At 42.9% G+C, this 21,987-nt stretch overlaps 1 protein-coding gene across 1 annotated transcript in view; it reads right to left on the bottom strand.

The window, feature by feature from the left end:
- LOC117730698 (metabotropic glutamate receptor 7) overlaps window positions 1-21,987 on the bottom strand; it is a 172,987-nt gene that overhangs the window by 4,633 nt on the left and 146,367 nt on the right. The window lies entirely within an intron of this gene.

The raw sequence follows: 21,987 nt of genomic DNA, 5'->3' as shown, positions 1-21,987 counted from the left end.
TATTGACGATATCGATTTCAATTTGTATTTGTAAACGATGAAGCCTCAATGACCACCAACGTTAATCACGGAGTTCCACAAGGTTCTGTGCTTGGACCAATTTTATTTACCTTATATATGCTTCCTTTGGGCAATATTATCAGGAAACACTGCATAAACTTTCATCGCTATGCAGATGATACTCAATTATATCTATGGATCAAACCAGAGGAGACCAACCAGCTCGCTAAAATTCAAGAATGTCTTAAAGACATAAAAACATGGATGACCTGCAACTTCCTGATGTTAAACTCAGACAAAACTGAAGTTATTTTACTGTCCCTGAACACCTCAGAGATCAATTATCTGGTGATGTGGTTTCTGTAGATGGCATTGCCCTGGCATCCAACACCACTGTAAAGAATCTCTAGTTATCTTTGACCGAGACTTGTCCTTTAACTCCCACATTAAGCAAATCTCAAGGACTGCATTTTTTCATCTATGTAACATTTCAAAAATCAGGCACATCTTGTCCCAAAAAGATGTAGAAAAGCTGGTTCACGCGTTTGTTACTTCCAGACTAGATTACTGCAACTCCTTATCAGGCTGCTCTAATAAGTCTCTTAAATCCCTCCAGTTGATCCAGAATGCTGCAGCTCGTGTACTCACAAAAACTAAGAAAAGAGATCACATGACTCCTGTATTAGCTGCTCTGCACTGGCTCCCTGTAAAATCAAGAATCACATTTAAAATTCTTCTCCTCACCTACAAAGCCTTGATTGGTGATGCACCATCATATCTTAAGGAGCTTGTAGTACCATATTTCCCCACTAGAGAGCTGCGCTCACTAAATGCGGGGCTACTTGTGGTTCCTAGAGTCCTAAAAAGTAGGATGGGAGCAGGGATGTCGTATGTGTACAGATTGTAAAGCCCTCTGAGGCAAATTTGTAATTTGTGATATTGGGCTATACAAAATAAACTGAATTGAATTGAATTGAATTGAATTAATACAGTCCTGCCTCGAGGACCGTATTGCTTTCATAATACGGTTGCCAGCGACATTATAAATAGCAAGCTGCCTTATTATAATTATCACTCCAATGCTGTCTTTCATTTAGATTTTGTGCCAGTAGCTTTGAAGGGAACTTATTTTTGCTGCGCAACATTTCATAGGTCTCAATTTCTTTCTTATCTGACGTCCACCTGAAGTTCCTCTTCTTCTAACCACTGATCAAAATATCAAAGTTCAGTTCGGTAACTGAAACTTGAAATGAAACTAATGGCCGCGCAAAATCTACCTTTTTATTTTGAGAGTGCACTGATATGGAACGCTCAGATAAATGTAAACAGGTTGTACAGGACTTTATGGTTGAATAAAGTACACCCGTGACTCACTCTCAACCAATCAGAATGCTTGATTTCATCTACCCGTATTATAAACTACTTTATATTTATATTTATTTATTTATGAGCGCTGTAGCTACAAGTGTCTTTACAGAATTACGATATTACGTAATAAACAATAAAGGCGTAACTACGTTTGTTAGAAAAGTGTCTTGTTTCATCCCATCAAGCAGCTGCTCGTCTCGTGATATTAATCACCATGATAAGATGATAAGATAATTTGTGTCTTTGTATAATCTGCACATGTGTGTGAGTTTTCAGCACTAGATTGGTGTGGAAAGATGAAGAGATAAAATATTAATAATAATTGGAAACTGAGCAGGCTTTAATCAGGACGCCCCTCGCCTGCATCATGGCGGACAGTCGGGTCCTGACGCAGCAAATAAAAGAGAAGAAACCTAATAGTTTTCTTGTTATCGGGCGATAAAGAGAGAGCCGGACCAGGTTAAGTGGGTCATTTATCTTGTCAGCCTCCTGGGAGTTACTCCGCTCCTGCATTTATAAAAAATTATATATATATATATATATATATATATATATATATATATATATATATATATATATATATATATTGTTATCTGCATCATCTGTGGAGGGAAAGAAAAACCTTATTTGATAATAAAGTTATTCATACCTTCCATTGCTTCCATTTCTTTTTTATTTTAAAATCTAAAACACTCCCAGTGTCCCTGAATGCAACACTCAAATCACATAAGACAAAAAACAAAAAAAGATATTCCATTTGGTCAAATGTATTAAAGCAACAGGATTAGTGAGGATTATAAACCCAGTGAATGATATTCGTTACGCACAGAGCTCTTCCATTGATATATCCCAGCATGCACCCTGCTCATTCCTGCCGACAGCACGTCTCGGTTGAGAAGATTCCAGCGTCTCACGTTCAAGTCGAGACTGAGAGCGAAACTAATCATTATTAAATCACTCGCAAACAAACGAGGCGGATGCAGCTGGAGGAAGTCGTCCTTCAGCGAATCAATCGGGTCGTGACTGAGTTGTGAAATAAGAGACTGAGACACTGAGATGTGTGAGGGACGACAACAGAGACGACAACAGAGACGACGACAACAAAGACGACAACAGAGACAACGACAACAGAGACGACGACAACAGAGACGACAACAACAGAGACGACAACAACAAAGACGACAACAGAGACGACGACAACAAAAACGACAACAGAGACGACAACAAGAGAGACGACGACAACAAAGACGACAACAGAGACGACGACAACAGAGACGACGACAACAGAGACGACAACAGAGACAACGACAACAAAGACGACAACAGAGACGACGACAACAGAGACGACGACAACAAAGACGACAACAGAGACGACGACAACAGAGACAACGACAACAGAGGCAACGACAACAGAGACGACAACAGAGACAACGACAACAGAAACAACAAGAGAGACAACGACAACAGAGACAGCGACAGAGACGATGACAACAAAGACAACAGAGACAACGACAACAGAGACGATGACAATAGAGATGACGACAACAGAGACAACGACAACAGAGACGATGACAACAGAGACAACGACAACAGAGACAACGACAACAGAAACAACAAGAGAGACAACGGCCAACAGAGACAACGACAGAGACGATGACAACAAAGACGACGACAACAAAGACGACGACAACAGAGACAACGACAACAGAGATGACAACAGAGGCAACGACAACAGAGATGACAACAGAGACGATGACAACAGATACGACGACAACAGATATAACAACAGAGACGACAACAGAGACAACGACAACAAAGACGTTGACAACAGAGACGACGACAACAGAGATGACAACAGAGGCAACGACAACAGAGGCAATGACAACAGAGACGACAACAGAGACGATGACAACAGAGACAACGACAACAGAAACAACAAGAAAAACAACGGCCAACAGAGACAACGACAGAGACGATGACAACAAAGACGACGACAACAAAGACGACGACAACAAAGACGACGACAACAGAGACAACGACAACAGAGATGACAACAGAGACGATGACAACAGAGACAACGACAACAGAGACAACGACAACAGAGGTAACGACAACAGAGACGACAACAGAGACGATGACAACAGAGACAACGACAACAGAGACAACGACAACAGAGACAACGACAACAGAGGTAACGACAACAGAGACGACAACAGAGACGATGACAACAGAGACAACGACAACAGATACAACGACAACAGAGGTAACGACAACAGAGGTAACGACAACAGAGACGATGACAACAGAGACAACGACAACAGATACAACGACAGAGAGGACAACAGAGACAACGACAACAAAGACGTCGACAACAGAGACGACGACAACAGAGACAACAACAACAGAAACGACGACAACAGAGACGACAACAGGACCCTATTTCTCGTACGTGAAAAAAGGGGGACAGAGAACGATATTGATGTATCACTCGTCAAAACTTGACAACATTGAAACAGGTCAAGCACCATGTTCCAGACATATGGCAGCCCTCGCAAAAGCCATTGATAAAACCCGACACATTGTAATGTGCCATCCATTACAAGTCTACACCGATCATGGAGTAATTGCGTTTGTAACAAGAAAAGAATTCACCTTCAGTGCAGGAAGAAAAGAAAAACTTAAAGACAAACTGATCAGAAAACACATCACCTTTGTAAATACAGACATCAATATGGCTGAAAAAATGCAACGAGGACAACAAAACTGTTGTGAAGAAATTGCTGAAACAGAAACCAAATTGAGGATGGACCTACAATCGGAACCGCTAAAGAATACAGATCATTGGCTATACACCGATGGATGTTGCTACAAAGGATCAGATGGTAACATAGCGGCATATGCAGTAGTGGAGCAAGATGAAAAAGGGAATCACCGAACTCTAGAGGCCGCCATAATACCTCAACCAGTATCAGGACAACTTGCAGAAATAATTGCTCTAACCAAGGCTTTGGAATGGAGCAAAGGAAAAAGAGTCAACATCTACACTGACTCAGCATACGGCCACGGGGCCGTACGCATCGATGGACCACAATGGATAAAAAGAAGTTTCCTAACAATCACAAATATTTGGAAAAACTAATTGTGGCATGTCCTAAAGAATTGGCAGTGATGAAATGTAAAGGTCATGACAACGCATTGACCAATGTGAGCAAAGGAAATGATACTGCAGCAAAGAAAGCTGGAGGCTACACACCCAGACAAATGATACTGAGACCAGTACCTCATGAAGCTCTGACACACTTTTTTTGTGACAAATGCACCTCTTGCAAAAACCACAACGTCAGAAAATCATTCAAGACACCAATGGGATCTTATCCCGTTCCCCAAGGCCCATTCCAAGGCATCAGTATAGATTATACAGACATGGGACCAGAAAACAGGGTGGGAGGGAAAAGATACTTATTGGTTATGGTAGACAGATTCACAAAGTGGGTAGAAGCGATCCCCACTAAAAATGAAGACGCACAGTCAGTAATAAAATGGTTAAAAACAGATCTCATACCAAGGTATGGAGTACCAAGACAAATCGGGTCTGACAATGGAACACACTTCAACAACAAACACTTGGCAGATGTCGAACGTACACTGGGCGTAGTTTGGGTCAGTATATCATCGTCAGTCTCAGGGGCTAGTCGAAAGAGCCAATCAGACGATAAAAAGGAAGATAGCGAAAATGTGCGATGGCACTAAGATAACATGGGTGGAGGCGTTACCACTGGCATTGATGTCCATGAGAACATCACCAGGTGGGGATATGCACTTGACACCGCATGAGTTATTGACAGGCAGGAGAATGCCAGGGCCACCCCGAGATGGAGGTCATATGCCATCTCTGGATGTTAGCAAAATTGAAATAAGTGAATACATGGCTGCACTAACAACTCTCATCACAGATCTCTCCAACCAGGTTGTTCGTGCCCAGGCGATCGATCCGGAAGGCTCGGAGACACAAGTAAAGGTAGGAGACTGGTGTCAGAGTTCGAGTTCACAAAAGAAAGTGGACTGAACCCAGGTGGACTGGACCGTACGAAGTGAAGGAGGTTATTTCACACTCGGTCCAGGTCAAAGGCAAGGCGGGTGCGAAGTGGCATCACTTGACACATTGTGTCCAAGCTCCAAGTCCATTAAGGACATTGAATGAAGTAAGAACTGATATGGGAAAATGCCAGGTCTTCGGACACTTTTTCGGGAAACCTGGCGCTCAAAGAAAACAAGAAGCCATTGGGGTCAGATGGACCACTTGGGGATGCGGATGGAAAATAGCAATCCCCCTAGCAATAGTCATGGCCTTAACTTTTGGGGCCTCACTGTGGGGACTGGGAACATTTTATGAAAAAAGAAACGATCAAACCAACACAAAATAACCTACAACTACAGCAACCTTAAACTCAAGCAATTCCAACCAAACTAAGACCGTGCCCACAATACATCCAAGACGCAAAAGACAGTTAAATGAGTTGATCCCCAACACACCAGCAATCAGACCAAAAATGCACTCTTTAACCAGAACCTTGAAACGAGGAAAATGTATGTTCAAAAGACCTGTTGACAATAGGCATACTAAAACCAGCCAGAACCTGGTGTTGAAATTTACAGAAGGCATCACTGGAACCGCCCTTTTCTGCTCTGGGACTGTTATGTACAAGACCTCATGAGATGGCGAGCGCAGTATGCAGTGTACTACCTATGTGTGGGCACTCAGTGTGAAGGGTGGGAAATGGTAATAACAAACACGGCTGGTACCGATTGGGGAAGCGTCCCGCCAGTCAAAAACGCCAAAGATATGATTCAGAGGTTCTACCTGTTCAAAACGGCACCAAACCCGCTGACACATTTGCATAGCACCACTTGTAACCCTGGAGGACTGACCATAACTCACCCAAAACTAACAGATTCAGGAACCTACTCTATAGGTATTCACGAATCCGGCAAAGACCGCATCGGGGACATAACTATAGAAGTAACATCAAAAACAAAAGCTTCAGTGACCCATAGTGAAGAAATAGTTGTGAAACCAGAATCCAATGCAATAACATACATGGATCTGGCCAATTTTATTCAAACTATTCAATAACCAAACCACCGCACTAGCTGATGTATGGTGGATCTGTGGGCCAAAGAAAAAGTTACGTCCCATTCTGCCAAAAGAATGGTCAGGGACATGTGCTATGATCAGACTGCTGTTGCCAAAAACCATGGTATTGCTCACTAGTGAGGACTTAGATAAAATTGCCGAAGCCTCCGTGATCCTGCCCAGAAAAGAGAGACAGATGTTTAAACTAAGTGTTAAAGAAATGTCGGCCGGATTTGGATCCTGATGCTCCGTTGGGGAACATGGGAACTATTTTGATGCCATTGGGGTTCCCAGGGGAGTCCCAGATGAATTCAAAGCCCGCAATCAGATCTATTTTGCTTTGGATCACCATGAATAAAAATGTGGATTGGATAAATTACATTTATTACAATCAGCAGCGTTTCCTCAACCACACCCGCAATGCCATAAAAGGTTTGGCTGAACAGCTCCATGCAACTTCCTTGACTGCATGGCAAAATAAGATGGCACTGGATATGTTGTTGGCCGAAAAAGGATGTGTGTGTACACTTTTATTCTAGAAAACACTGCCCCGGATGGGAGCATTACTAAAGCATTGGCGGGACTCACTAGCCTATCTAATGAACTTGCTGAGAACTCCGGTATAGACACAGACCCTTTCACATCCTGGCTTGACTCCATTTTTGGCAAGTATAAAGCAGTGTTTCTATCAGTGGCTGTGTCCATTGCCATATTTATTGCCCTACTCTCCTGCTGTGGGTGTTGTTGCATTCCCTGCCTCAGGTCCCTTTCAGTTCGGCTGATTGAAGCGGCTATAGAGAAAAAAGATGCTCACTATGGCCAACAAATGCCCTTGTTGGGACCATACGTTAACCTAAAAGATGGTTTGAGCGAACCATATGAGGGTCTGACAGAAGACAAAAAAAGGGGAGGGATATGACAAATACTGACATTTCCAAAAGAAAGGACGAAGTAAAGGCCTAAGCATAGACAAATGCTCAGATTGATAGAATTCACAGCATTAGGGTGTGAAAAGGGGGATTTGTTAATAAAATAAAATACGAACATTGTACCCAGGCATCCATTTTGCAAAGACTGACCTGCTAACCACTGACCCACTAACCCTCTTTCTGCCTCACTTCTCACCTGTCTGTCACTCCTCGTCTTTCTGTCTCTCTACTCACCTGTCTGTCTCTCATCGTCTTTCTGTCTCTCACCTCACCTGTCTGTCTCTCATCGTCTTTCTGTCTCTCTACTCACTTGTCTGTCTCTCATCGTCTTTCTGTCTCTCTACTCACCTGCCTGTCTCTCACCTCACCTGTCTGTCCCCCTCCTCGTCTTTCTGTCTCTCTACTCACCTGCCTGTCCCTCTCCTCACTTGTCTGTCACTCCTCGTCTTTCTGTCTCTCTACTCACTTGTCTGTCTCTCATCGCCTTTCTGTCTCTCACCTCACCTGTCTGTCTCTCTCCTCATCTTTCTGTCTCTCTCCTTATACCGGTCTGTCTCTCCTTGTCTTTCTGCCTCTCTTCTCACCTGTCTGTCACTCCTCGTCTTTCTGTCTCTCTACTCACCTGTCTGTCCCTCTCCTCACTTGTCTGTCTCTCATCATCTTACTGTCTCCCACCTCACCTGTCTGTCTCCCTCCTCATATTTCTGTCTCTCTCCTCACCTGTCTGTCTTTCCTTAAATGTCTGCCTCTCTCCTTACCTGTCTCTCTCTCTCTCCTCACCTGTCTGTCTCTCCTCGTCTTTCTGTCTCTCACCTCACCTGTCTGTCTCTCCTCGTCTTTCTGTCTCTCACCTCACCTGTGTGCCTCTCTCCTCACCTGTCTGTTTCCCCTTACATGTCTGTCTATCTCTTCACCTGTCTGTCTCTCTCCTCAATGGTCCGTCTCTCTCCTCGTCTTTCTGCCTCTCTCCTCACCTGTCTGTCTCTTCTCGTCTTTCTGTCTCTCTCCTCACCTGTCTGTCTGTCTCCTCACCTGTCTGTCTCTCTCCTCAACGACCGTCTCTCTCCTCGTCTTTCTGTCTCTCACCTCACCTGTCTGTTGGCTGTGATGCAGTTGTATTGTTTTTCATGTAGTCCAGGTGTCTCTATGGACAGATGTCTCCCCCTGGACACCCTGTTGTTGTAGGCACAATTAGTTTTTTTCCCAATAAACAGCATTTAAATAAAAAAAATCTCTTCTGTTTCTGGGTCTGTGCTGCATTGAACGAGAGAACAATTAGGTGGTTAAAGAGCTGAAACCTCTCTGATCTGATTCCAAAGACACAGGCCACAGTTTCATTAGCTAACCGTTGTAAAAGCCGGAGTTCGAACACATCTCGCGTCATCACAGGCTTTTCCTGTCTCGTTTAACCGTTTGTCCGTCAAACCGTGTCAGCGAGGTGCAAACAAAGTCCATTAATTAGCCTTCCCTGGGCTCTGTTAACAGGGGAGGCTCGTTATGACTCTGGAGCGGTGACAGAAACCATTCAGTGTGGGAGGAGGAGCAGCAACAGTTACACATCCTTCTGCCGTTTATAGCAGCTGTTAAAATGAGTGAATTATAGTAATCTGATGATTATCTATGTTTTTCTTTTACAAACATAATTATTCAACATAATTGTTAGTCAATAATTTAGCTGTCCACAACATTACAACCACAGCTGATATGACTACATACCTTCAAATTCATGTGATTCTGACTCTTCATACCTTCAGATTCATGTGTTTCTGACTCTTCATACCTTCAGATTCATGGGATTCTGGCAACAACAACAATCATACATGCAACGTTCACTAAATAAAGTGAAGTTCAAGTTTCATCCAAATGCAATTCTTAACAAAACAATTCTATGAATCCTGAAATCACCAGTCACCCTGTGGACCCACCACCCGCAGGGAGAATTATCGGGGTCGGGCGCTATGTAGACCGGGCGGGAAACCTGGGCGGGCCGATCGCTGGCGGCATAGACTAGCTCTAGGGACATGGAACGTCACCTCACTAGCGGGGAAGGAGCCGGAGCTGGTGCAGGAGGTGGAGCGGTACCAGCTAGATATAGTTGGGCTCACCTCCACGCACAGCATGGGCTCTGGAACCAAGCTCCTGGAGAAGGGTTGGACTTTGTCCTTTTCTGGAGTTGCCCAGGGTGAGAGGCGCCGGGCGGGAGTGGGGATACTCACGAGCCCCCGGCTGAGCGCCGCTGTGTTGGAGTTTTCCCCGGGGAACGAGAGGGTCGCCTCCCTGCGCCTACGGGTTGTGGGGAGTAAGGCTCTGACTGTTGTTTGTGCTTATGCACCGAACAGCATTTCGGAGTATCCGGCCTTCTTGGAGTCGGTGGGAGGGGTCCTGGAAAGGGCGCCGCCTGCCGACTCCATAGTTCTCCTGGGAGACTTCAACGCTCACGTGGGCAATGACAGAGAAACCTGGCGGGGCGTGATTGGGAGGAACGGCTTGCCCGATCTGAACCCGAATGGTGTTTTGTTGTTGGACTTCTGTGCTAGCCACAGTTTGTCCATAACGAACACCATGTTCGAACATAAGGTGGCTCATAAGTGTACCTGGTACCAGAACACCTTAGGCCGGAGATCAATGATCGACTTTGTAATCGTATCATCTGATCTGCGGCCGTATGTCTTGGACACTCGGGTGAAAAGAGGAGCAGAGCTGTCAACTGATCACCACCTGGTGGTGAGTTGGATCAGATGGCGGGGGACTCGGCTAGAAAGACCTGGCAAGCCCAAACGTGTAGTGAGGGTGAACTGGGAACGTCTGGCAGAGGATCCTGTCCGGGAGGTCTTCAACTCCCACCTCCGGAAGAACTTCTTACAATTCCCGAGGGAGGCTGGGGACATGGAATCCGAGTGGACCTTGTTCAAAGCCTCTATTGTGGACGCGGCTGCTCGGGGCTGTGGCCGGAAGGTCATCGGTGCCTGTCGTGGCGGCAACCCGAGAACCCGGTGGTGGACACCGGGGGTGAGGGAAGCTGTCAAACTGAAGAAGGAGGCCTTTCGGGCCTGGCTGGCCCAGGGGTCTCCTGAAGCAGCTGACGGGTACCGGCGGGCCAGAAGGGCTGCAGCGGCGATGGTCGCGGAGGCTAAAACTCGGGCATGGGAGGAGTTCGGAGAGGCCTTGGAGAAGGACTTTCGGTTGGCCTCAAGGAAGTTCTGGCAAACCATCCGACGGCTCAGGAAGGGAAAGCAGGGTCTACCCCAGGCTGTTCTCAGCAGGGGGGGGGGAACTGCTGACCCGGACTGGGGACATCGTCGGGCGGTGGAAAGAGCACTTTGAGGAACTCCTAAACCCGGCCAACATGTCCCCCGGAGAGGGGGAAGCCCCGGAAGACTTTGGGGTGGATTCACCCATATCCCTGGCAGAGGTCGCTAAGGTAGTCAAAAAGCTCCTTGGTGGCAAGGCGCCAGGGGTGGATGAGATCCGCCCTGAGATGCTGAAAGCGCTGGACATTGTTGGGCTGTCTTGGTTGACACGCCTTTTCAGTGTCGCATGGGGGTCGGGAACAGTGCCCATGGACTGGCAGACCGGGGTGGTGGTTCCCATCTTCAAGAAGGGGGACCGGAGAGTGTGCTCGAACTATCGTGGTATCACACTGCTCAGCCTCCCGGGAAAAGCTTATCGAACCTCAGATTCAAGACGAACAGTGTGGATTCCGTCCCGGTCGTGGAACAGTGGACCAGCTCTTTACCCTCGCAAGATTACTGGAGGGGTCCTGGGAATTTGCCCAACCAGTTTACATGTGCTTTGTAGACCTGGAGAAGGCTTTCGACCGGGTCCCTCTGGGTTTTTTGTGGGGGGTGCTGCGGGAGTATGGGGTGCCGGACCCGTTGGCACGGGCCATCCGGTCTCTGTACGCCTGCAGTAGGAGCTGTGTTCGTCTCCTCGGTAGTCAGACACGTTCCCGGTGGGTGTTGGCCTCCGCCAGGGCTGCCCTTTATCACCGGTCCTGTTCGTGACCTTCATGGACAGGATAGCTGGTTCTGCTGTCTGGACTGAATCTCCATGAAGGAACCAATGTTCACTGACCCACATGCACACAGTCCTGCTGCAGCTCCAGAGGAAGGCTTTAATATTCATGTGCACAAATGAACGTGTGGGACGAAGACCATGTGGGATCATTCAGATTAAAAGAAACATTGCGTGCAATTTAATAGTGTCTATTATTAAAGATGAGCAAAGGCAGAAATGATACTTTAATGCATGGATTTTATAATGTTATATGTTTTGTATCTTGTATATATTATATATTTATTGTAGATTTTTTTTGTTAAGTTTCAGAGGGCTGACTGAGTGGAATGATTTACAAAATAAAACACAAACTAATATTATAATCGTTATTTTCAAAGATCTTTAAATCAATTCAATTTGTGGTAAAGTAACAAATTGCTAGAATTATTTTGGGATGTTTACAAAGAATAAACAGGTATTTATAAGTTAGATATTATTACAAATGCTCTTAACTGCTTGCATTCCTGACATTGTGTATTCACTCTTTGCAACTCATTGACAATCTTTATTATTTATGTACGGTCCCACTTCCCACAAATATATTATATTACATCTACATGTATACATTTCTTTTCAACTTCTTAATGTATTTGCTCCGTGAACTCACTTTGTAAACTTGTGTTATGAATAAATATTATTATTATTATGAATTTTGTATTATTATTGGGAAAGCTACAAAAATGCCGAATATAATTAAATATATAACAATTTATTATTTGTGTTCTTATTTGTTTATCACTTATTCAATTACTTTGTCTTCTTCAAGTTATCTTTATTTATTTATCTGATTAGACAAAGTTTAGACAAGCAACGTCAAGCTATAAGAAAAAAGATCATTATTTTAACATGCTTTTAATTAATTACAATAGTTTATTTTTTTATAGTTTTTTCTCATATTTGATTTTATGTTTTTTTACATGTCAAAATATATATATTTTTTACCATTATCAAATTGTCGTAATATCTTAATTAATATCTATTTATTTTCACAGTTTTTGCTCCTCGTGTCCCCTTTTTTATGTGTAATTAATTAGTTTCTCTTGTGAAACAACTGCATCTGATGTTATGAAAGGTGCTATCAAAATAAAAGCTTCTTCTTATTAACATTATTTGTGCTTTGTGCTGTTGCAACAACCGGATTTTAATTAAAGTTTCTCTTACGTTAAATTTCCTCCTTTTGTGACATTGCCTCATTCAGAAAGAGATTTCTTTCTTCATGAACACGAGGAACAACGTTTTGCAATAAGGCAGACCGGCCACCAGGCCGCCGTCTCCCTGGAGCTCTTGATTGGCCGCTGAGTGCCATCCCTGGTGGGTAATGAGAGGGATGGCGAAGCCGCGCACACGAAGGGTGCAGAGGTCACCCGGCGTGGGCCGCCGTGAGGAGCTTATTGTTCCTGTTCAGCCCCCTGTGGGTTAAGACGGTCACCCCGAGGCCATTGATGGTTATTCAAGTCTAATTACCATCCCTCAGGACCCAGCTTGCTACTGTCACCGTCAACATTACGGTACCTGTGATTAGATTTATGGCAGGCATTCAGGATATTCACCATGGATATTGTCTCTAATGGCTCCACTGTTATATTGTTGCCCTCCTTCACTCCTATAAAACATAAAGACTGCGTCAACTCAAGGGCGGCGGAGGTATTAAAATCCTTCTGATGCGGCCGAGAGCTTCACAATCTTTAAGGGCATCTCGCACGACAGCGTAAAAAAAAAGAAAGGCTGCAGAACTTGTTTACGATGAGATGAACTATTGTGAAAGTGCAAAGAGCTTTAAATGGAGTGCACAAAACAGCCAAGCTCAGCACAGATGATGTGGAGGAAGAGGGAGGTTGTAGAGACGAGAGCTCGTTAACGGTCTCTCTGTTTGGTGTTGAGCATTATGTGTCGGTGGGCAGTCGTCCTGAACTTTACATCACTAGTTAGAGCATCTTTAGCTTCTGTGCTACGAGTGTTCCTCAGTGAAATGGGAAATTCTGAGCGGTCTCGTGTCAAATCTTTCGCATTTGATCGAACCACTAAAAAGTAGAAGATGGACAAAGGACTGTGGCTCCAGGCGGGTTCTGAAAAGTGAAGCCAATGCTGTCTTAAAGTTTGTTATTAAAGCTGCATTCTCTCTCTATAACCACCTGGGGGCGACTCCTCTGGTTGTATAGAAGTCTATGCTTCATGTGTTAAGGCTGCATTCTCTCTCCTGACCACCAGGGGTTGACTCCTCTGGTTGTATAGAAGTCTATGCTTAATGTGTTAAAGCTGCATTCTCTCTACTGACCACCTGGGGGAGACTCCTCTGGTTCTATAGAAGTCTATGCTTCATGTGTTAAAGCTGCATTCTCTCTACTGACCACCAGGGGTAGACTCCTATGGTTGTATAGAAGTCTATGCTTAATGTTTTAAAGCTGCATTCTCTCTACTGACCACCTGGGGGCGACTCCTCTGGTTGTATAGAAGTCTATGCTTCATGTGTTAAGGCTGCATTCTCTCTACTGACCACCAGGGGGAGACTCCTCTGGTTGTATAGAAGTCTATGCTTAATGTTTTAAAGCTGCATTCTCTCTACTGACCACCAGGGGGCGACTCCTACTGTACTACGGACACACAACGATCATAATAAACAAAGTGTGGTGAACGAGATGAAACCGCAGCAGAAGTTTCAGTGTAGGAGAGTAGTTGTGGAACGGGAGTTGAAAAGAAAGACAGGCGAGAGGAGAACAAGAGGAATAGGGAACGAGGAGGTGAAGAGATGACGAGGCTGTGATCGGGAAAGAAAAGGACGGCAGAGAGTTTGAGAGAGACGAGCGGGGAGAACAGGTTAAGTGGGATGAGAGTGCAAAGGCAGGTAAGGTGAGAGGGCTGTAAATGATGAATGGAGGAGAGAAAGGGTGAGGAGAGGAGAGGAAGAGAAGCTGGAAAAGTTCTTCAACAGGCCTCGGACAGCAGCAGGAGATTGATGGCCTAGTCAGAGAGTGTCAGCAGAAAGGGTGGAGGAGAAGGTAAAGGAATGTCTGAGAGAGAGGGAGGATGAGGTGGAGCAGCAGAAAGGGTGGAGGAGAAGGTAAAGGAATGTCTGAGAGAGAGAGCATTATTGTTATTATTAAGTGACTCTGATGAGCTGAGACGGCAGAAAATGGAACAATTGCAGGTTGAGTCTTTAAATCTCCTCCTATCCTCCCCCACCCTGCCTCACCCGTCTTCACTCACACACACACACACACACACACGCACACACACACACACACACACACACACACACACACACACACACACGCATATCCAGCTGCTATATTTGACCCATGCCATTAATCATGCCGCTGCTTGTGCTCACACAGTGTGTGTGTGTTTGTTCTCTCTCTGCATGTGTGTGTATTATGGGATGCAGTACGTGTGGTACTGAAATACAGTATGTCGTGGCTGTTAGAAATCCCCAATATTGCAACAATGTATGGCAGATATTGAATCTAAACCCCTACTCTTATACAGCCAATGTCTTTCCGGATTTGAGTGTGTGTGTGTGCGTGAGTGTTTGTCACACACACACACACACACACACACACACACACACACACACACACACACACCATGGCACATAATCAATACACCTTAGTTAGACAAAGTTGTGGCTGATGGGCTGCTCCACCAGATTACATGGTGTTGGATTGCAGGTCGATGTGACACCGGAGGACCCGCTTGTGTTCATTAGTGTGTTACAGCAGGATGTGATCTGATGGGGTTTATGTTGCCTTTGTTAGCGCTAAATATCAGAGAGTTTTTTGCTCGTCAATGAGCTGCTGATCAAGTAAGGAAACATTACTACAGGCCCTTAAGCCTCAGACACAACCTGTTCCCACTCCTCGCCTCTGGGAGGCGCCGCAGAGGCTTAACAGCGTAACTTAACATATTAACCTAACAACTTAACAATGCAAAAAACTAACTTGACAACGTAACTTAACAACGTAACTTAACAATGTAACTTTACAACGTAACTTAACAAACGTAACTTAACATAACTTAACAACGTAACTCAACAACTTAACAATGTAACTTAACAATGTAAATTTACAACAAAACTTTACAAAACTTTACAACAAAACTTTACAACAAAACTTTACAACGTAACTTAAAAAATGTAATTTTACAACGTAACTTTACAACAACTTAATAACATAACTTAACAATGTAACTTAACAATGTAACTTAACAATGTAACTTTACAATGTAACTTAACAAACGTAACTTAACATAACTTAACAACGTAACTCAACAACTTAGCAATGTAACTTAACAATGTAAATTTACAACAAAACTTTACAAGACTTTACACCAAAACTTTACACCAAAACTTTACAAAGTAACTTAAAAAATGTAATTTTACAACGTAACTTTACAACAACTTAACAACAACTTAATAACATAACTTAACAATGTAACTTTACTATGTAACTTTACAATGTAACTTAACAACGTAACTCAACAACTTAACAATGTAACTTAGTAACGTAACTTAATGTAACTTTATAACAAAACTTAAAAACGAAACTTAATAATGTAATTTAACAATGTAAATTAATGATGTAATTTTACAATGTAACTTTATAACAAAACTTAAAAACGTAACTTAACAATGTAATTCAACAATGTAACTCAACGACATAACTTTGTTTGACCGAGACTTGTCCTTTAACTCCCACGTTAAGCAAATCTCAAGGATTGCATTTTTTCATCTACGTAACATTTCAAAAATCAGGCACATCTTCTCCCAAAAAGATGCAGAAAAGCTGGTTCACGCGTTTGTTACTTCCAGACTAGATTACTGCAACTCCTTATTATCAGGCTGCTCTAATAAGTCTCTTAAGTCCCTCCAGTTGATCCAGAATGCTGCAGCTTGTGTACTCACAAAAACTAAGAAAAGAGATCACATGACTCCTGTATTAGCTGCTCTGCACTGGCTCCCTGTAAAATCAAGAATCACATTTAAAATTCTTCTCCTCACCTACAAAGCCTTGATTGGTGATGCACCATCATATCTTAAGGAGCTTGTAGTACCATATTGCCCCACTAGAGAGCTGCGCTCACTAAATGTGGGGCTACTTGTGGTTCCTAGAGTCCTAAAAAGTAGGATGGGAGCCAGAGCCTTCAGTTATCAAGCTCCTCTTTTATGGAACCAGCTTCCACTTTCAGTCCGGGAGGCAGACACAGTCACCTCATTTAAGAATAGACTTAAGACTTTCCTCTTTAATAGTGCTTATAGTTAGAGCTGAATCAGGTTTGCCCTGGTCCAGCCCCTTGATATGCTGCTATAGGCTTATAGGCTGCTGGGGTATGTTTTAGGATACACTGAGCACCTCATGCCTCCTGCATTGGCCCTGCTGATGCCCCCCCCCCTCCTCTCTACCTCCTTCTGTTTCATGGATTGGAGTTCCATTCATACATTGTCATATTCATGTAATGTGTTTATGTAACTCTGTAACTCTGTTCATCTGGTCACATGACATCTATTCACCTGTCCATCCGGGGAGAGGGATCCTCCTCTGTTGCTCTCCTGGATGTTTCTTCCCTTTTTTCCCTGTGAAAGGTTTTTTTCTGTTCTTTTGGAAGTTTTTCCTGATCTGATGTGAGGTCAAAGGACAGGGATGTCGTATGTGTACAGATTGTAAAGCCCACTGAGGCAAATTTCTAATTTGTGATATTGGGCTATACAAAATAAACTGAATTGAGTTGAATTGAACTTTACAACGTAACTTTACAACAAAACTTAAAAACGTAACTTAACAATGTAACTTAACAATGTAAATTAATGATGCAAAATGTAACGAGCCTAAAATTAACATTTCGTTTTGGTTTAATAACGTTCTCCTGGGTGAAAGTCTAACACATCTCCGAGCTGCCTTTAGTGGGCGTTGTTGCTCTTCATTCTCTTTCTACCATGTAACTATTCCACCATGGAACTTTTGATAGTGGTCGCTTGATATAATATACAAACATGTTGACATTCAACATATGCCTGGTTTGCAGAAACAAACAATGCTAACATGTTTTTTCTGACAACTGGGCAGTTATTTATGAACCCTCAAATCATACATTTACCTCAGAGGGCTTTGCAGTCGACACATGAAAGCCTTGAACCTGAGACCCTCCATAAGACGTTGGTCACGTTTTGACAGTGAAATGAGTTTTAGAATCAAGCCTCCAAACTTGATGAAGCTCTTTTACTGCGAGTGAATGGAGTAGAACAGTGTCCCTCTGAGGACTGCCTTCGTCCTCTGAGCTCAGGTGTTTCTTTCATGTCTCTTCCCAGAGGTTTCATCAAAAACCCAGAGAACATTTACCATTCCACTTTATTGTTTAACAAATGGTCCACTCAAACAGCCAATATGCTCATCTCCATGTTTCCATTCAAGGCCATTTAAATGCTGCTGGACATTGTAAACATGTACAGTACAGGACTGTGAATAACTCTGCTGCACAGCTGGGCCCCGACCAAGAGCTCATTGTTCCATAGCTTGGCAATAATATTAAATACAACCTCAGACCACAGGCAGCAGCACCCCTTACCAGTGTGTGTGTGTGTGTGTGTGTGTGTGAGGTGTGTCTTCAGTATCCAACTGAACAGTGACCCTGAAAGCTCACCTGACTGCAAGTTAAGAAAATAATAATAATAACAAAAAGGATCCTGACAACAAAAGAAAGCAAACATTACAACCAAATACAGAAAACCGTTAGTATATTTCTGTTTTTAGGTGTATTGTTTCCATCTATTATCGGTATTTGGTTGTATTTTCTGTATTTAGTTGATTTTCTGTGTTTAGTTGTATTTTCCGGATTAAGATGTATTTTCTGTACTTGTGTGTTTTGTTCTTGTGACTTCTGTATTTCTTACTTTTTTCTATTTATTAAATATGTGCATTTAAAGGGTGATGTAACCCTTTAAAGTAAAAAACAAACAAAAACAGAAACAATGTCTTGGTTCTGGTCGATATTTTACTTTGACCTTGTCGTGAAACATCTTTCAACCAAAGAGAACCGGTAGCCAGCGAGGCCGGTGACTAACCGCTGAGGTCATCCCCGAAATAAATGTTCCCGTTGAAGGTGTTTTAATTGACTATTCCTCAAAACCGTTGGCAGCACAAACCAAACCCATTGACTTCAATTGTGTCGAGGTGACTTCACGATCGTGAGACGATTCTTCTTTTTTTTGGGTCATTTTGGTGATCGGAACAAGAAGAAGCCGACCAACGGCAACCGTCACGGCAAAAAAACAACAGGGAGAGAGAGAGGACAATAAATAGGAAGTGATGACAAGCGAGGAAGAGGAGGAAGAGGAGGAGGAGGAGGAGAGGAGACAGGCGGAAAACGCAAACATTAATGGATACCATAAAATGCATGCTGCATGAAGAAATGATATTAGCATGGCAAACATTGTCCTCCTCCTCTCACCTCCTCCACCCTCCTCCACCCTGCACTCTGGGGCCTCCACATACACACACAGCTAAATCAACTTGGACGGTGGCACCGTGACGCCTAAACGGCGACAACGAGTGTCCTCCGTTTGACCTCGGCATTTCACACCAGGAGACGTGCCGGGTCCTCCTGGGAAAATGAGCTATTCTGAGGCTGGAAAGAAAACGCTTCTCCTCTGGCTGATTTATTCATGAGGTGCTCAAACGCATCGCGGCGGATTCACGGTCTTTGCATCGCATGAAACAACATTTAGGATGACAGCAGTTGCGCAAGAGCTCTCCATTAAAACGGCCAACCCTAACCCTAACCCTAACCCTAACCCTCCTAATTTCATTTTTGTCATTTTTTTTTTGACGCGTGTAGATGAAATCGTGTTTTTTTTTTTGATGGTGGCCGCTCTTCATGCATCTGGAACACCGACCGACAGCCTCGATGGTCGTGAAGTTCGTTCACACGTGTGCACTTCTTGTTCAAAGATAGACAATAGCATCATCGTGTCAGCCGACGCCCCCAAATGCTAAATATGTTCCCATTCACCACATATACAATATTCAGATATCTTTATATATATAGACACACTACACTTGAAAAGTGCTGAATCAGCTGTTATATTTACTTCAATGATAACTATTTAAACAAATAAAAACAGTATAATAACACTGGATGACATTTTATTGCCGCCAAAAGAGGATTTAAATGATTCCCATAAACTTCCATTGAGTTGAATTGTGAAGAACCGTCTGTTAGCCTTTCTCTGAAACACATATTTTTTTCATTGTTCCTAACAAAAAATTAAATCATGATGGGCAGGTGGCATCTTGCATGGTAGATGCTAGAAACAGATCTTATTGGTCCGTTTCTAGCCCGCTTCAACGATCGCCATCCTGCTATGTCGACTTTGAATAGGAACGTCCGTTCTACTCCTATTTTGTTCCTGTGGATTTTACTCAGTGGGTTCTGATAATGACTTTCCAATCAGTGAGTTAGTTGGACATCAGTGTAAAATGAACTCTGAGGCAAATTTGTAATTTGTGATATTGGGCTATACAAAATAAACTGAATTGAATTGAATTGATCTTTGGTCTCAACAGAATTACCTGAACTACCATCGGGAAAGTGCCTTTGTTGAAAAGCTGTCCCCAAACAGCTTCCCATTTATGAAAAAAAAAAAAACTTTTCCACAACTCTTCACACAGTTAGACTAAACTTTCCACTGCTTTGACTTAGAATGCATTCAGTGACCACATCAATATCCATCATATTTTTCAAACAGAAATGTACATCATTCTAAAATAATTTTAAAAAAGTTTACTAGTAAAACAAGAGTGAAAGGTGAAAAAAGTCGTTAGAAAGAAGGAAAGGACACACGGAGGACAGGAGGTGTGATGTTCAGGAGACGCTTCTGTATCAGAACAACAGTTAATCGAACAATATACATTTCGTAAATAGGACACATGGAATTTGAAGAGCAAATATGCAGAAGTTTGGTGGAAGTTAAGGTTGAGTGAGAAAACAATTAATAACATTTGAAATATATGATCATTAAATGCATTCACTTCTACGCTGACGACACGCTGCTATATTTTTCCAAAACATTGGCTGCAGTTTATGTTTAAATATATATATCTCTCAATGACCCTATTTAAAACTGATTATGCTTCCCTTCTTCTCTATTGGTGAATTGACACTTTATGCAGCTCTTTTATTTCTATTCCTGCAGTCTCTCAGCAAATAACCAAGAAAAGCATTTATGTTGAGAGCTTGTTTGACTGGACTAATCTTCTTGTAAATATTCATCAATATAATCCTAACACTTGATATTACTAATAAAATAATTTAAAGCAAAATATAATCAGTTTATTATTAATTGCTTTTAAAATAGCAACATTTTGAAAACTGTGGAGCCGTTTGAAAGTGAACTCAGTATTGACAAATGCGTGTAATAATTGTCAACAAACTGTAATAAAGAAAACATGCAAGTGATGCTCACTTTGTCATTAATACATGTGTGCATGACGTACAGTCTTTGTAGTTTCTTCCTCATCAATCATACTACGAAAATAATTAACGTTTTTAAGTATCCAGAAACAACAAACCAATGTTAAACCGATCTGTGGGGACACAAACCAGTTGGAGAGAGCTCACATAATCAGTATTTATTAATTTAGACTTATTAACACTGTTCAGCGGATTGCATTCCACATTTCTTAAAGGCCTAAATGCAGAGACTCGTTTCTTTTTGGGAATAGTTTTATAAACTTGTGATAAGACTTGAAGGCCATGCAATAATTATAAGAACCTTGAAAACTGTTCCAACTAGTTGCCTACATCCTATAACTTTACACATTTTCAGTTGGAGCCTTCAATCAAAAGGAGCTAATTGTGTCTGCTTCTGGGAGCCTTTATAACCTTTGGAAACCCCAAACGCCAGACACACCAGCACAATCATGGAGTCTCCGAGGAGCGTTAAAACCTGGGGATGGCAGCTGTTGTCTTTTATTAAATCTACACACTGTAACTTCTTCATCAGGACCGAGCAGCCGACGAGAGCAAACTAGGGTCGTAAAAAACAGACAATGAGAAATATGTCGCTATTTCTAGGTGCAGAATTTTACCTACCGCATGTTCCTGCAACATGTGGATCTTTGGGTCTCATAACACAGTCCTGCTCTCTCTGCTTGGATGAGGATGAGATTATTTTCTAGTGGCAGATCCGTCTGGAAGCCTTCAGGCTGATAAATTGGGACACAACAGTGATAGTCACCCATTATTAATGATGCAGTAATTCTTTGCTTGACATGGATTTTTGCTGTATTGTGATCTGTTGGTGATTATTAATTGCGGCGTGCTTGATGCTCCCGTTTTTAAACTGAGGGACACAGGGATGTGTAATTCGGTGTGGCTATGCGAAGCAGCAGGCTCATGCGTTGCTCGCATATACGTAACAAATACATCAAAACGTGCGGCCTGATCGGGAATCGTGTGCATTTCAGAAAAAACACGAAAAACGGCGAAAAAATCGCAAAGCCTATGGGAAAA

The sequence above is a fragment of the Cyclopterus lumpus genome, chromosome 5, assembly GCF_009769545.1.
Source record: "Cyclopterus lumpus isolate fCycLum1 chromosome 5, fCycLum1.pri, whole genome shotgun sequence".
In the NCBI taxonomy this organism is placed as follows: domain Eukaryota; kingdom Metazoa; phylum Chordata; class Actinopteri; order Perciformes; family Cyclopteridae; genus Cyclopterus; species Cyclopterus lumpus.
The sequence above is the reverse complement of the archived record's forward strand: the minus strand, read 5'-3'. Positions and strand labels throughout refer to the sequence as shown.